The sequence below is a fragment of the Bubalus kerabau genome, chromosome 13 (assembly GCF_029407905.1).
Source record: "Bubalus kerabau isolate K-KA32 ecotype Philippines breed swamp buffalo chromosome 13, PCC_UOA_SB_1v2, whole genome shotgun sequence".
Classification (NCBI taxonomy): domain Eukaryota; kingdom Metazoa; phylum Chordata; class Mammalia; order Artiodactyla; family Bovidae; genus Bubalus; species Bubalus kerabau.
In genome coordinates, this window is record NC_073636.1 from 13,733,042 (window position 1) to 13,748,634 (window position 15,593).

General features: G+C 44.4%; 1 long non-coding RNA gene across 5 annotated transcripts in view; it reads left to right on the forward strand.

Annotated features, from left to right (window-relative positions):
- The window catches only part of LOC129625348 (uncharacterized), a 61,064-nt gene that overhangs the window by 17,986 nt on the left and 27,485 nt on the right, over positions 1–15,593 (forward strand). For 2 of the 5 annotated variants that reach the window (XR_008701362.1, XR_008701360.1), the window contains exons 2-3: positions 4,446–4,591; positions 7,922–8,210. This is a non-coding gene — a long non-coding RNA (uncharacterized LOC129625348). Of the gene's footprint in view, positions 1–4,445; positions 4,592–7,921; positions 8,450–15,593 lie in introns of those variants that run through there. The other 3 variants (XR_008701363.1, XR_008701361.1, XR_008701359.1) reach the window with 3 other exon arrangements.

The window sequence follows — 15,593 nt, forward strand, 5'->3', positions numbered from 1 at the left end:
CTCTGGGTTTGCTTTGAAGAGTCATTCTTTGCAGGTCTCAACAAGAGTTTGCTCCAGGTAGGATTGAGCGACTAACACTTTCACTTTTTTCAGGACTGGGATCCAGAGATATTCCTTGTTCCCAGTGGCCATGTCTTGATAACAGGCGTGGCATCCTGCGGAGATGGAATTGCGAGAACTTTCACTGGAGCCCAGCACCTTTGAGGATATCCAGAGGCTAAAACTATGACTAATAGGAAGAACTATTAGGAAAACCTATTTTAGCTTAGCTTGATGGTAGAAATAACTGAGTAAATACTCGCCATGTCCACGTACATGCCAGTTTAAGTCTTTGAAATCCTCATCACCTGCAGGTACTCCAGCAGATTCTCAGGTCAATACTTTGGGGTGTTGTCATGAGAATTCACGTATTCCACGGAGGGTGACATTCACCAGCCTTGTAAAGGGCTTCCTTTCTAAGGTTCAGTGCTTCTAAGCAGAAGGAAGTGTGTTAGTTTGTCTATGTGGTCATCACAGAATTGACGGTAGGACCATTAGGCATCCTTCAAAGGCAAAAATGCAGCGTGCTGTCTAGTCAACACATTTCCACGTGCTCCAAGGAATATGAGGGTATGCATCTGTCTTAACGAAGGGGTAACAGTTGTCTGAAGTTTCTATCTGGTTGGTTTTGAGGGTGAGAGGTTCAAGTTTAGGAGATCAAGGCTTGTATATCTGATTCTCTATGTGGGTCAGAGCATTTTTTTTTTTTCTCTGTGCCGATGAACTGATCTGAAAGATGTAAAATTTTGGTAAGTGGAACATTAAGTAGTTAAAAGTATTTTTATTAAGGCCATGACTTGTGCCCCTTGCAACCGATGAAAGATTTTGTGGAAGCAGGCAGCGGTGGGTATCAAAATTGACCAGACAGGAGTATAAACAGTGCAGCTACTCAAAGCGTTGGTTGTCATGCCAGGTCATGACATTCTAGATTTCAGGAAAAGTATAAGCGTGCAAACAAGAAGGAACGTTGCTCCAGACAGCAGTGAGATGCTGACATTCGCCTGTGAGATGCCGATTTGGTGGAGATGCAGTATAAGGACCCTCCCGACTTGAACCAACAGTAGACAATTTAAGAAGCAAAAGAAGGGGTGCTAACTTCAGACTCAGGACTTACTCTTCCCAGAGTTGTCAAGTTTTTAATCCTCTTCTGCCTGATGGATGGGGAACCATGGATGATGGACCCCCAAAATCCCTTTTGTTGTTCCAACATGGCTGTGTAGCTCCTAGAACTTGGATGTGATGTATCTCTTTCACTCAACTGCTGAGTGTTGGGACAAATGGGGAGTCACAAACCGACTCCCCGATCCTGTCCTTCAGCATCACATCTAAAGTGGAGCCTCTGTGGGGCAGCCGGGCTTGTCTTTGCTGGCTCAGAAGTTTTCCCAAGGGAGGGAGCAGCTCCATGCCACCTGACTGCAGGCTCTATCTGCTGTAAAGTTCTTACTTCTGATCGCATAGTCCTTATGTGCTTGTGTGTGCTCAGTCATTTCAGTTGTGTCCGACTTTTTGCGACGCTATGGATTGTAGTCCTTGGGATTCTCCAGGCAAGAATACTGGAGTGGGTTACCATGCCCTCCTCCAGGAAGTCTTCCCAGCCCAGGGATCAAACCCAGATCTCCCGTGTGGCAGGCTGATTCTTTACCTGCTGCACCACCTTGGAAGCCGAGTCACTGTAGGTCTAGATTTAATAACACCAGAAGGAAAAGAGTCAGTTGTAAATTGCTATGTGCTGTTCTAGCTGAGTGTTTAGTGTGTTCAGTGCGTTTGTTAGGCCATGGGAAATTCCTTTTCACTCAAATGGATTTTCTCCTCTTATTTTTATTTTTGACTTCTCTCACTATTGTAAATTCAGGTGATCCAAAGTTTCCTTTTTCATTTTTTGAGCAAAATGAAGCTAAAAAGAGGGCTTTGTGTGTTTACTTTGAAAGACTACCATTTTTGTCACCTCACTCTATACTTCTTTCTTGTGTAATTACCAATCTTTGATTTCATGAAGAATGACGTATGCCAATTTAGCCTGAGCTCGGTCAGTTCTTTTTCCGAGTCTTGCCCTGGAATAAGCACTTTGTTTTTAAGCAATGCTGGGCCAATTCAATCTCCTAGTGGCTTTCTAGTGGTGTTGAAAAAAGAATCTCATTTATAGAATTTGAAAGTTAAAAATAATAGTGATAGGCATTCACTGGCTTAATAATCCTCCCCCAAAGCAAATTAGTCAGCAGGTATTAAACTTGTTACATGTCATTAAAGTTTTAATTTCCTTAACATAGTTACATAGAACATCAATATTAACTTCTAATTTTAATACTTAGCTAGATGTATGCTTTATTAGGTTTTCTTATTAATGCTTTCTATATTGTAGTTTAATCTTCCACAAGTGTGTTCCTCTCTCTATTTTGATTCTAATTGCTTCTGACACCTCTTTACCTGTCATACCTATGGAAAGAGCTTCCCAGGTGGCTCAGTGGTAAAGAATCTGTCTGCCGATGAGGGAGACGTGGGTTCAGTCCCTGAGTCAGGAAGATCCCCTGGAGAAAGAAATGGCAACCCATTCCAGTATTCTTGCCTGGGAAATCCCATGAACAGAGGAGCCTGGCAGGCCAGAGTCCATGGGGTTACAGAGTCGGACATGACTGAGTGTATATGCGTGCCTATTGTAACCAGCAATGGCCTCAATGTGATAGGCATCCAATATGTTTTCTGGGTCCACTGAGAAGCGTATGCAGAGAAACAAGTTGTGCTGTATATTCAGAATATCTTTTTCTGCAAACCAGAGATTGTTTCCTAGTCATTTTGTTTGAGCAGCTTGTGAAAATCTTGGTGTATATGGTAGGAGAACAGAAATAGGAAAAGTGTAAACCCTGGGACACTCTCTTGTGGAGTTTTAAAAACTTACCAAAAACATTCTTTTATGGGGGAAAAAAAAATGGTAGAAACTAATTTTCATTCCATCCTCTAGGGCAGAGTTTCTCAACCTCGGAAAAATTGCCGTTCGGTCCAGATCATTCCTGGTTGTGGAGGGTGGTCTGTGCCCCATAGGAATTTATCCGTGAGATGCCAGCGGCAGATGTGACAACCAGAAATGTTTGTTGGCACTGGCACATGTCCTCTGGGGTGGGGGGTGCGGGGGAGTCACCTCACTGGAGAACCACTGTTCAAGAGTGATGTCCACACTGGGATTGTCTTTGATACAAAGAGTCAGTTGAAAACACAGAGATTCTTGGTGCCACACTGTGTTGCTGATATTTGAGGAAAGCACTCCCAGTTTTCATGAATCCCAGTCAAGGGGCAGAATGAACCCCCAGAGTGTAGCTGTGTCTATGCTGCCCTCCTTCTTCCTTTCATCTCAAGGGGGCGCTATCGAGGGCTCCAGACCAAACCCACATGTTCTGGGTGTTGTCGAAGCTGCTTTCCCAGGCTCCCCTGACTGCAGAACCTCTGGCTTGTTCCAGAACAGGCTGCTTTTTCCATACCTATGTTGGGTGTCTGGACTGGGGCTCATCTCTAGGAAAATATCCTGAAATTTTATTTTCTTTTGTCACGGAGGCATGGAAGAAGAGCCATCAAACATAGCAACAAAGCTATTAAGAGTGCTTATGACATTCTGGAGTTCCTTTCTCTCTGCTTGTCAAATGTGACTTTTTTTCTCTCTGGTCCCCAAGTTCTATACTGGCGAGATGAGGGTTTAACCATTGGGCAGGGTTGACACCCTCATCCACAGGACACTTGAACAGACCACTTCTCAGTGATCAAGTCTGCCGAGCCTCTGGACTGGGGGTGGAGGAGGAAGTGTCAAGTCTGCAGCTGAAAGTCTGAAGAGCTGCCAATCAAGAGAACATTTGCAGAGGTTCCCCACTGACCCAGATACTCTGCTATCTTGAAAGCTTTATCTTCTAAGAGAATGTTGGCTAACAGCTTTCCTTTTATTCTTGTTTCTGTTTTGAAAGAATAACAAATACGCTTAATTCTTCACCAAATCTTCAGCAAATGCCTTTTAATCCAACACAATGGTAGTTATTTTAAGAAAGCTGGCAAAGAAGGATGGAGGCAGTTTTCTATTTTTCAGTCTGGGCTTTTCCCCTTGTACAGAAGCACTTGATCACATTTAATCTTGGCGTGCACTAACCACATTAACTTTGTTTGCATAGAACTGATATCACTGCCTTTCCCTCTTTTAGTCTTTTTTTTTTTTCATCTCCCCAGAAAGCCTTACAATTTAAATAGCAGGTTAAAATACATGCACATACACTCAGGAGATTAATAAATATTGTGTATCTTTGCTCACTGGAACTTCTGGGACTTGATTCCACACCCAAGCTGTGTTTGTTGAAGGAAGAAATGCTTTGTCAAAGCACCATGTACACATGAAAAAGCTCAGGAAAATATCTGAATAAAATGATACCTTGCAGATGCTGGAGACTGGCTGCTACGTGCAAAATGACTGTGGTCTTCTCTGCCCAGCGAAGGTGTTGAGGATTCTGTTCTCTGGAGATCAGAACAATCTAGAGATGGGTGATCTATGTTACCAAAAGGATGGGTTCTCCACACATCTCAGGTGGGGCTTCCTCTGGTTTTTATCAGCCATTTAAGACCAGAATTTATGAACAAGCTCCTTGATACATCTGCAGCTCCGAGTTTAGTCTTCTCGTCTCCCCGATTCACCCCATTCCTTTTCAATACATTATTATTGTGAAAACGGTTTAGGTTTAGGGAAAAGGTGAGCAGATAATGCAGGGTTCTGGTCTAACCTTCACCGACTTTCCTCTGGTATCAGCATATTACATGACATTGGAACTTTTACCCCGTTTTCAGAGTTCATTTCCCTTTCTACTCCAAAGGGAACCACAGGTTTGCTTTCTGATCACAGTAATGTTGAGAATAAGTAAGATACTTAGTATTTCATCAATTGCTTAATCATTTCCAATTGGAGTTTTCTCTGCATCATTTTAAGAAGTAAAATTCTGTATTCAAGTTTATTCTCATACGGCCAAACTGGTGTATAACAAGGAGATGATTTTCTTAAAGGAGAGCAAGTAGGAATTAGACCAAACCTTATCTGCCTCTCTGCTTTTATTGTTGTTCAGTCACTCAGTTGAGTCTGACTCTTTTGTGACCCCAGGACTGTAGCCTGCCAGGCTCCTCTGTCCATGGGGTTTCCCAGGCAAGAATACTGAAGTGGGTTGCCATTTCCTTCTCCAGAGGATCTTCCAGACCCAGGGATTGAACCCATATCTCTTGGGTCTCCTGCATTGGCAGGCAGATACTTTACCACTGAGCCACTGGGAAGGCCTCTCCTGCTTTTAGATCTAGAGTAACACTGATGGATTAAGTCACTTCTACTTTCTGAAAAATCTTCAATGATTTTCTTCAGTGTGTGTGTGTGTTAGTCAGTTAGTCGTGTCCGACTCTTTGTGACCCCATAGACTACAGACTGCCAGGCTCTTCTGTCCATGGGATTCTCCAGGCAAGAATACTGGAGGGGGTTGCCATGCCCTCTTCCAGGGGATCTTCCCAACCCAGGGATCGAACCCACTTCTCTTAACATTTCCTTCATTGGCAGGCGGGTGCTTTACCACTAATGCCACCTGGGAAGCCTAGTACACAGTAATTATAAATAATATTGGTTTATCATGATCTATTTCTTGATGTGGAAGTATAAGTCATGAAGCCTCTAGAAAACCCTGGGTGGCAGATTTATTCGGCTAATAAAGTGATTACAAGGAATTCGAAAGGACTGAACTGGGAAAGTCGTCTCTGCTGTGATTAGACTCTAAGAAAGTCATGGGTGTCTCTCGGTTGTCATCTTCTTTTTGGCCCTGATACATGTGGGATCTTAGTTCCAACCTTGGATTGGACCTGGGCACACTGCTATGGAAGTGCGGAGTCTTATATACTGGACCACCAGGGAAGTCCCTCTTGGTCATCTTGAAGCTGCTGAAATAAGGGCACAGGCGAGAGATGGGCGTTGTCAAAGAATTGTCTCTTTCACCACGTGATACTGCTTTTTAAGACCAGGAGAGAAAAGTTTTCAGGAAGCAGGTGGGTCATGAGCATGCTCCATTTCACCATGAGGGCCTTCTCTGTTTCAGACCCAGGTCCTGTGTGTCAGAGACCCGGGGGTGGGATTTGCCAGCTTGTTCACACTTTGTGCCCCTTTCTCTCCTCTTCTTCTGCTTTTCCGCTCCTCAGTGCTTCCCTCTGAAAGATCTTGTTTGTATGTCTAAGTGAAAAACTCTGGGTGAAGTAAGAGAACGCCACTAGGGAGGAAAGATGGAATCATGGATATCCAGTGGGCTCAGATTTTCTCCATAACTGCTTGAAAATAGTGAAAGGGAAGTTGCTCAGTCGTGTCCGACTCTTTGTGACCCCGTGGACTGTAGCCTACCAGGCTCCTCTGTCCATGGAATTTTCCAGGCAAGAGTACTGGAGTGGGTTGCCATTGCCTTCTTTGGGGGATCTTTTCCTGACCCAAGGATCAAACCTGGGTCTCCTGCATTGCAGGCAGATGCTTTACCATCTGAGCCACCAGGAAAGCCCCCATAACTGCTTGACTGTAGTTAATAAAATGATTGTCTCTTCTAATCCTGGGGAGGAGGCTTAAATCAATAGGAATAGAGTATGGAAATCAATCTTGTGGTCCCTCATCACAAACTGTGTCTCATCCAGGAGAAGAGCAGAACCAGTGTACTGTAGACTTGCATGCTTTTCAAAGGAAAACAAAACAGAAACCTCAACTTACCATTCCTTTCAAGGAGCTTTCATTGAATACATTTTGACAGAGCATTCTCATTTCACACTGTGTCATGAAATTATCACACCCGTCTCATATCCTATAGAAATCCATACAAAAACAGAAGTTGGTACGGTAGCAAACTTTTGCTCAACTCAAAATGAGATAGCATCACTGACTCGATGGACATGAGTTTGAGCAAACTCTGAGAGATAGTGAAAGATGGGGAAGCCTGGCATGCTGCAGTCTAGGGGGTTGCAAAGAGTCGGACATGGCTTGATGACTGAACAACAACAAAATGAGACAGAGGATTGGGTATGAACTTGTGAATTAAGGCTGTTAACTGAGAAGGACAGTTTGATTTCTAAAGTGGGCTTTTACCCTAATAGAGATCCTGTCCATAAAAATCAGTAAAGTTTTGGCTACTATGTGGTATACGGTAGTCATAAATAAATTACCCTAAAGGATCCAATTGATCTTGACCTGGGTGACAAGTACTGTTTCGCTGCCAGCTCTCTAGTTTAGTGTCTGCTATATAAGTTCAGGGCCACGAGCAAAATGTTAATTCTCTAGTTTAGGTTTTCATGGGGTTTCCCCAGTGCCTCTCCTCTTCAAAACCTCTGTGATTTCCAGTGTCTAGCCCAACCCTGGCCACCACGGTCATCTCATTCAGTTCACGGTGATTGTCATCACACCACAGTTTGAATAGTGGTGTGACTGGCTGGCCTGGGATAACATGCAAGTGCCGTAACACTCATCGAGGCTCAGGTCTCGGCTTGCTCGGTGGTGGGTAGTGGGGTTGCTTCACTTCAGTTCAAAGCAAAGGCAGGAGGGAGTGGAGATTGTAGATCATAGATCACAGAGCAGATGCTCACCCAGAAATGCCAGCGCTCCTCCGTCGCAGAGCAGACTTGCAGGCACACGAATTACCCATGCAACTCACCAACATGTGTGCGGGGAAAGTGAAGCCAGCAGAACGACTGCAGGAACCCATCCAACTAATAAGAAGCTTATAACTCTTTGGCAATTTGTTTGGCTCAGGAGTTACTGCAAAGTCAGAAAGGTATTGGGCCCCGGGATATTGGCAAGGTGACTGGGAGTCTCCCACTGTGAAAAGAAAGCTTTGCCAATGCGCTTTTTTTTTTTTTTCTTCAGGTGTTCAGCATTGAGTTTTTCAGGCCAAAGACTTCTGGAAAAAGTCACATTAATCACATCGGCAGCTAAGGTTAATGGGACTGGTAGCTGCACAAACTCCCCCATTCAAAAATGTGCTACGAAGATCTCTCAGTTTAGATCATCTGATTCATTCCTTCATCTACTCATTCAACAAAGGCTTATGGAAGTCTTACCATGAGTCAGGAGCTGCTGCGAGTATCAGAAGACAGAACCCTCTTCTTAGATCACTGACCTCACATCCTGCATTACTCCCTTCCTATGTCCTCAGGTTCCTTATTGCTTTTTTTTCTGTGTTTTTTTTTTTTTTTTTTTGTTTTTTAATGTGAACCATTTTTAAGGTCTTTATTGAATTTGTTATAATATTGATTCTGTTTCACATTTTTCTCTTTTTTTGTCCTAAACGCACGTGGAAGCTTAGCTTGCCGACCAGGGATTGAACCTGCACCCTTCCCGGCATAGGAAAGAGAAAGTGAAAGTCGCTCAGTTGTGTCCAACTCTTTGCGACCCCATGGACTATACAGTTCATGGAATTCTCCAGGCCAGAATACTGGAGCGGGTAGCCCTTCCCTTCTCCAGCAGATCTTCCCGACCCAGGAGTTGAACTGGGATCTCCTGAATTGCAGGCGGATTCTTTACAAACTGAGCTATCAGGGAAGCCTCCTATATAGGAAGGTGAAGTCTTAGACCCCTGGACTATGAGGGGTCCTTTTATTGCTTTTCTTAACTGTTGATTCTGGAGTTCTGATGTAAAAGAAGAGTATAGGGAAAATCCTCACAAGGAGAAAGAAGTTGAAACTCCTTCTGGTTTATTTACTTATTTATTTAAAACATGGGCTTCCCTGGTGGCTCAGATGGTAAAGAGTCTGCCTGCCATGTGGGAGACCCAGCCAGGTTCGATTCCTGGGTCGGGAAGAACCCCTGGAGAAAGGAATGGCTACCCACTATTCCTGCCTGGAGAATTCCATGAACAGAGGAGCCTGGTGGGCTACAGTCCTTGGGGTTGCAAAAAGTCAGACACAACTGAGCAACTAACACTTTCACTTTTTAAAACATAAGCACCTGTTATATGCAGTGTTCTCCAGAAAGAGGTGATCGGGACAGACTTTCTATAAAGGAAAATTTTGCCTATCCACATTTCAGGTAATAAACCTTCTTTCGCAAAATGTCTGGGACTTTACAGAAATAGTAATTGACTGTTGCCTGTATGCCAAGAAAACTCACCTTCCCTTTCTTGTGGATCTGAGAAGCTGGATGAACTCTGACCTAGGAGTGGTCCCCAGGGATCAAACACTCTCCAATCTCCTTATTCTGCCTTCTCTTTATCATCTCTTTCTAACTACTAGCTGGGTCCTGGCGATTCTATCTTCATCATGTGTTTCTTATGTATCTTTCTCTTTTTTCTTTTTCAACCTGCTATTGCGTCACTCCAGGACACTTTGTGACTCTTGCATAAACGTCATTCCAATGGCATTCAGGTCAAAGATCTCCTTTTTTTCCAGTCTCTCCCTGCTCCTGATCACTTTCCACATGGCAGTTACCTGCTGTTTTCTATTTGTCCTTTCCTTAAAAGTGACACCATTTCTCTTGCCTCTTAGATGAAGCATCTGTTTCCAAACAAGGTGTCAAATGTCACATCCCAAACAAGCAGAGTTGTTAAGGATGTGGACTGAGGAATCTGAAATGACCAGTGTTAAAAATCCCAGCTTGGCCAGTTAAGCCTCAGTTTTCTCATCTGTAAAATGGGGATGATTCTCATACCTCTGCTGGCAGTAAAGGGTAGATTAGGACAGGGGTCCCCAAACTCTGGAATCTAATGCCTAATAGTCTGAGGTAGAGCTGGTGTGATAATAGAAATAAAATGCACAATAAATGTGCTGAATCATCCCCAAAACATCACCCCTACACTGGGTCCACGGAAAAATTGTCTTCCACAAAACTGGTCCCTGGTGCCAAAAGGGTTGGGGACTGCTGTACCAGGACATTTGAATTCTTGGCACACTAGGCACTCAGCAAGTAATATTTATAATAATATAATAACAAGTATTATTAAATTTCATTGCTCCAGTCTGATTCAGCTTATCATTTTCTGAAATGCCTTTTTCCCACATTTTCTCATGTAGTATGTTCTGTGTAGAATGCCCTTTCTCTCTCTGCCCTTTGATAGTCTTTTATGTTGGAAGTTTGTATGTCATGAAGTCTTTTTCTGATTCTTCTGAAAACAAACATTTTCCTCCCTTTCATTAATGCCTTGTCTGCCCCTCTCGCTGCCCCCTATTTTGTGTCTGGGATTGTGGTCAGAGCTTCTCCATCTTTCTCTTGGCCCTTTCTCCTCAGTCAGGCTATGGGCTCCTCGGTTGCAGAGAGAATTTGTCCTGCTATCTCCTCCTGCACATAGTCTGCAGGGAGGTCTCTGTACCCTGGTCAGAGGTGGATGTGGACTCCTGTCTTTGGGGAGAGCCAGGGTTTGAGGGGGACAGCTCCCCATCTTGGGGCTCTGCTATGCAGCTTGGCTCTCAGCGAGCATTGGCTTGTGAGCTCCCCAATCCCATGAACTCCCAGTCCCCTCACAAGCCTCCTGCTCATGGATGTTCCAGGCTTTCAGGATTTCTTGGATTTATCCATGAAATTACTGAATTTCAGAGCTGCAAGTCTGGGAGAGACGTGGAAAGCTTCTTCATTCCTGACCTGAGGTTCTGCTGAGGTGTCCTGTTCCTTGAGAAATGATCCCTAAACTCATCCTGGATGGATGAGTCATTCCATCTAGTATTTGCTAATGCACCATCCGTCCCTCTGCTGAGGTATGGCTCACCCTGGATTGCAATGTACATAACCATCTCCTGCCTGAAACTTAGGTCTTTGGAGGCAAGGCAGTAGCTTATTTGTCCTTCCATCTCTAGCGCTCAACTTAGTGCCCAGTGCATGCAAAAGAGTCGATCTGCATCAACCAAACTCATATATATTGACCAAGCTGAATGGAACTTAAAGAGGCGAAGCGATTGGCTTCTTATGCTGCATCTCCTGCTTTCCAGGCCCATCCACCATCTTTTCAGGGTACCAGGCTTGTTTACCTCATCAAATTTTTGCACTTCTCATCCTTTGGAGGTCTAAAAAAAAAAAAAAAGGCTGGTTGGTAACTTAATGGTTAAAAGATTGAATATAGACTCTTGAAATTTTAAGAAATAGCTCTGAGCAGAGAGAAATCACTTACTTCTGGCAGAAAAAAAAAATCAAGAGAAAAAGTGATTACTTTGATTACATTGGTAGGTAGCAAAAGCCACATGAGACACCTACAGGTGTCCTAACAGTTTTTCCTCCCTAAATATCAGCCCTGTGGTACTTGAGAGGCGAGGGAAACCGGGTCCCTTGCTGTATCCTGAGGGTGGTGGTTAGACTCACTTGTGGGGTTAATAAAGGCTGAACTCCAGCTTCCGTTGGTGGTTAACCCCCTGCCCTTCTCCTGGTTCCTGTGAGACACCTGGCTGATACCTTGGGTTGCAAATGTGCTCAAGTTCACTAATATAGTGCTTGGTGCACAGTCTCTGGGATAAGCCAGTAAGTTGAGAAAAGAACAAAACCCCCGGTGGGATGGTTTTGCATCAGCATATAAATTTAGAATTCATCTCCACATACGAATTGGCTTGCCCCTGAGTATGAGATGCTGAGGATGGACCAAATGAAAGAATTCATACCACTTGGAGCAGGAAACAAGGAGGAGAAAATGGACTTTTAGCTACAGCATGGCCTGAGTGTGGGTAAGCCATCATTCGAAAGGCAGTTTTTTCTAGGTCTTGGCATTTGTGATTAAGATCCTGCATGCCAAGGCTTCTTTCTGAACCCCACGGGCCAAGCCACCTTAGAAACAGGGCCACATAATCGCCAGTGTCATGGAATTGTAGAAAGGAATTCTGTCGGCCCCTCTGGTCAGATGTTGCCAAATGACATTCCTACAAAACTTCAGATGCTTCAGAGGAGATGAAATGGCTTCTAAAAGCCTCAGTCAGGCTTAGGACTCAGTGGATCTGGAGGTAAAGATGGCCTAGATTTGATTAAGTGTCCATTCCTTTCTAGATGAAAGTCCTTGGGGGAAGTTATAGAGGTAAGTAGTCCCCGGGGCGTCCCTGGGGACGCCAAAGTTGCTGAAGCTTTCTTATCTGTCAGATGGAGTCCAAGATGCCTTTCTTAATGGTCAGTTGGGTACCGGATTAGTCAGGATTCTCCAGAGACACAGAGCTGATAGGTGGCACATGTGAATTGAAATGTGAAAGTGTCAGTTGCTCAGTGGTGCTGTTTGCCCTGTGCGACCCCATAGACTCCAGACTGCCAGGCTCCTCTGTCCATGGGATTCTCTAGGCAAGAATACTGGGGTGGGTATCCATTCCCTTCTCCAGGGGATCTTCCTTACTCAGGGATCAAACTGGGGTCTCCTGCATCACAGGCAGATTCTTTACCATCTGAGCCACAGGGAGTCCCACGTGTAGAGACATTTATTTTAAGGCATTAGCTCATGTGAAGATGGAGGCTGGCAAGTCTGAAGCTGGTAGGACTGGAAGCTGGAATGGAATCTTGGACAGGGTTTCCAGGTTGCCAGCAGGAGGCAGGATTCCTTCTCCCCAGGGCCATCTCCGTCTTTGCTGTTAAGACTTTTTACTAACTTGCTCACCTACATTTGGGAGGATAATCTACTTTACTCAAACTCTATGATTTATTAATGTGTTAATTACATCTAAAAGGAAAGAGAGAGAGAAGATGAAGAGCCAGAGGGAGTGAGAGTTCTGTGCAGTCCCTGCTCTGTTTGAGGCATCTTCACACACAGCACATTTGATGGTTAATTTTATGTATCAACTTGTATAGATTCTGGGCTTCCCTGGTGCCTCAGATGGTAAAGAATCTGCCTGTAATGCAGGAGACCTGGGTTTGATCCCTGGGCTGGGAAGATCCCTTGAAGAAGGGAATGGCTACCCACTCCAGTATTCCTGTCTGGAGAGTTTCATGGACAGAGGAGCCTGGTGGACTATAGTCTGTGGGCTGGCAAAGCATTGGACCCAACTGAGCAACTAACACTTTCACTGTCTGACTGTTGTTTCCCAAACACCAGCCTGGACTGTATCTCTTTGTCTCTAACTTTTTGTTTTAAACAATGCTTGCTTTCTTTCTTCCTTTTTTAAGGCCACAATATGTGGCATGTGGGATCTTAGTTCCCCAACCAGGGATTGAACTGGTAGCTCTCTGCAGTGGGAGTGCTGAGTCTTAACCACTGGATCCCCAGGGAAGTCCCTCTTTCTCTGTCTGTCTCCCTTTCCCTCCTCTCTGCCTCTCTGTCTCTCTCTTTCTCCATCATGTTCATCCTTCTTTTTACGATAGACTGTATCTGTCTCTTTCTCTTGTTTTTCTTTCCCTGCCTACTTCCTCTCCTCTCTCTCCCCATCAGCTCCACTTTTCCTTTTCTATTTTAGTTTCACTTTCCTGATCAGGGTCAAGTCTTTAATCTCTTAATTTTCTGCCTCATTATCACTTTCTGACTTTGCCTTTTCTGATAGCCTCCTTCCCATGCACTCCTCACCACACTCAAATCTTCTTTGCCTCCTTCTAAAAATACTCTCGTAATCCTTCTTTTCCTCACTGCAAAGCCCCTGACTCTCTCTCTCTCCAGCCTCCAGCGCGCCTCCTCCTGGAGCTTGGTGGTGTGACAACTCCAGGGCTTGGGTGCAGCCTCCTGCTGGGGAAAGTCACCCCTTCCTGGGCTGGTTAACTCTCCAGCCCCAGAGGGAATCCCAGTCTCAAGTCAGACTCTCACCTACTGTTCTGCTCGGCTGGCTGCGGTACGGTTGGACTTAGGTGCACGGGGGGCAGCCGACTTGGTCAAGGTTGCGGCACCTTTCAGGGTCACGGGCAGTGCAGGGAGCCACCCAGGGTGCTTGTGGATCACATGTGGAGAAGGACCCGGAGTGCTAAAGGGGAAAAAGTTCTCAGAAACGCAGCAGCCAGCAGACACTCTTTTTAGATTTAAAAGGGATATTCCTTGGAGCGATCTGGGGGCTCCCAAGTAAATTTTAGGTTTCCTAGGTGGCTCAGTGGTAAAGAATCTGCCTGCCAATGCAGGAGACGTGGGTTTGATCCCTGGGTCGGGAAGATCCCCTGGAGAAGGGAATGACAACCCACTCCAGTATTCTTGCCTGGAGAATCCCACGGACAGAGGAGCCTGGCAGGCTGTAGTCCATGGGGTCACCAAAGAGTCAGACACGACTCAGCCACTAAACGACAACAATCAAGTACATTTTATGTTTGAGGAAAACTCAAGCTAAAAGAATGGGAAAAGACATCTTGAATTCATGTCATGGAAGGCTTCAGATACAATTGAATAGTCTTTGAGCCCAGTGAGGACATTTTCAGATGAAGAATTCAGAAAGACTAGCCCAGAGTCACATAGCTGGTTTTGTTCCGTCACAAACAAGAACTAGGTCTCCTGACTTTTTTTTCCCCATAACCTCAGTCTGTTTCTCAATGAGAAACAGAAGACTGGTATGTCTGGCAGCCAGAGAATAAGTTCCCCAGTTAAGTCCCTGTGGCTCATGTCCCTTCCCAGAAATAGAAATACTGCAAGCCATCTTTCAATAGAGGGATCACAAGGCCTGGTGTCTCAAGACCAGGGTTGCTTATGAAGGACTGTCTTTTCTAGTCCTGGACACACCTCTGTTCACCAGAATATTATCTTCTTAGTGTCAGATTTAGGGGGCAAGAAGGTCTAGTCATCTTATTAAAGAGAAATTATCTCCCACAATTTTTTGGTGTAGAATTATTGGCAATCAGTTAAAAATGAGCTTTTAATAAGTTCCATCATCAGACTCCCGTTTTCCCAGAATTACTTTTTACCCTTTCTCCCCAGACATTTATCCACCGAGGATGGTTAGGACCACAATCATTTGCTCTGAAGACTGGCTTCTCCTTTTCTACCCTTTTCCTCTGCTCTCAGACAACTGTGTGCAGCTATCATGACCCACTTGGGCTGCTAAGAATATTCCATCAGCAATCAATACTGTCTCTCAATTTCCCCACTAACCAGCATTTCCAGGAAATTTTTAAAAATGAAAAGAACAAAAACTCCTTATTTTTGATCAAGCTCCTTCAGATATTTTGCTTGATTTTACCTGAAAAAAGTGAAAGTTAAAGTGTTAGTCCTTCAGCCATGTCTTTGTGATCCCATGGCCTTTAGTCCGCCAGGCTCTTCCGTCCATGGGATTCTCCAGGCAAGAATACTGGAGTGGGTAGCCATTCCCTTCTCCAGGGGATCTTCCTTACTCAGGGATCAAACCTGGGTCTCCTGCATTGCAGGCAGATTCTTTACTGTCTGAGCCACCAGGGAAGTACTGATTTTAGCTAGGTTTGAGTCAATAATAGGGTGACAAGATTATTTTATCAAATCTGTAAAATTTCTCAAGTAAGTTTTCCCAGAAACCCCAGAAAGCTAATTTCATTTTGAAGGACTACCTATTATTATCTAGGACAGTTTCTTCAGAGCATCACTTTTTTTGCATAAGCACTTAATGATTATTCTGCCTGCCCTTCCTACTGAAATTATGAGTTCAATGTGTGGGGATTATGTTCGATTTCATTTTTCGTAACACTCATTATTGGGAATGAATGAATGTATCAG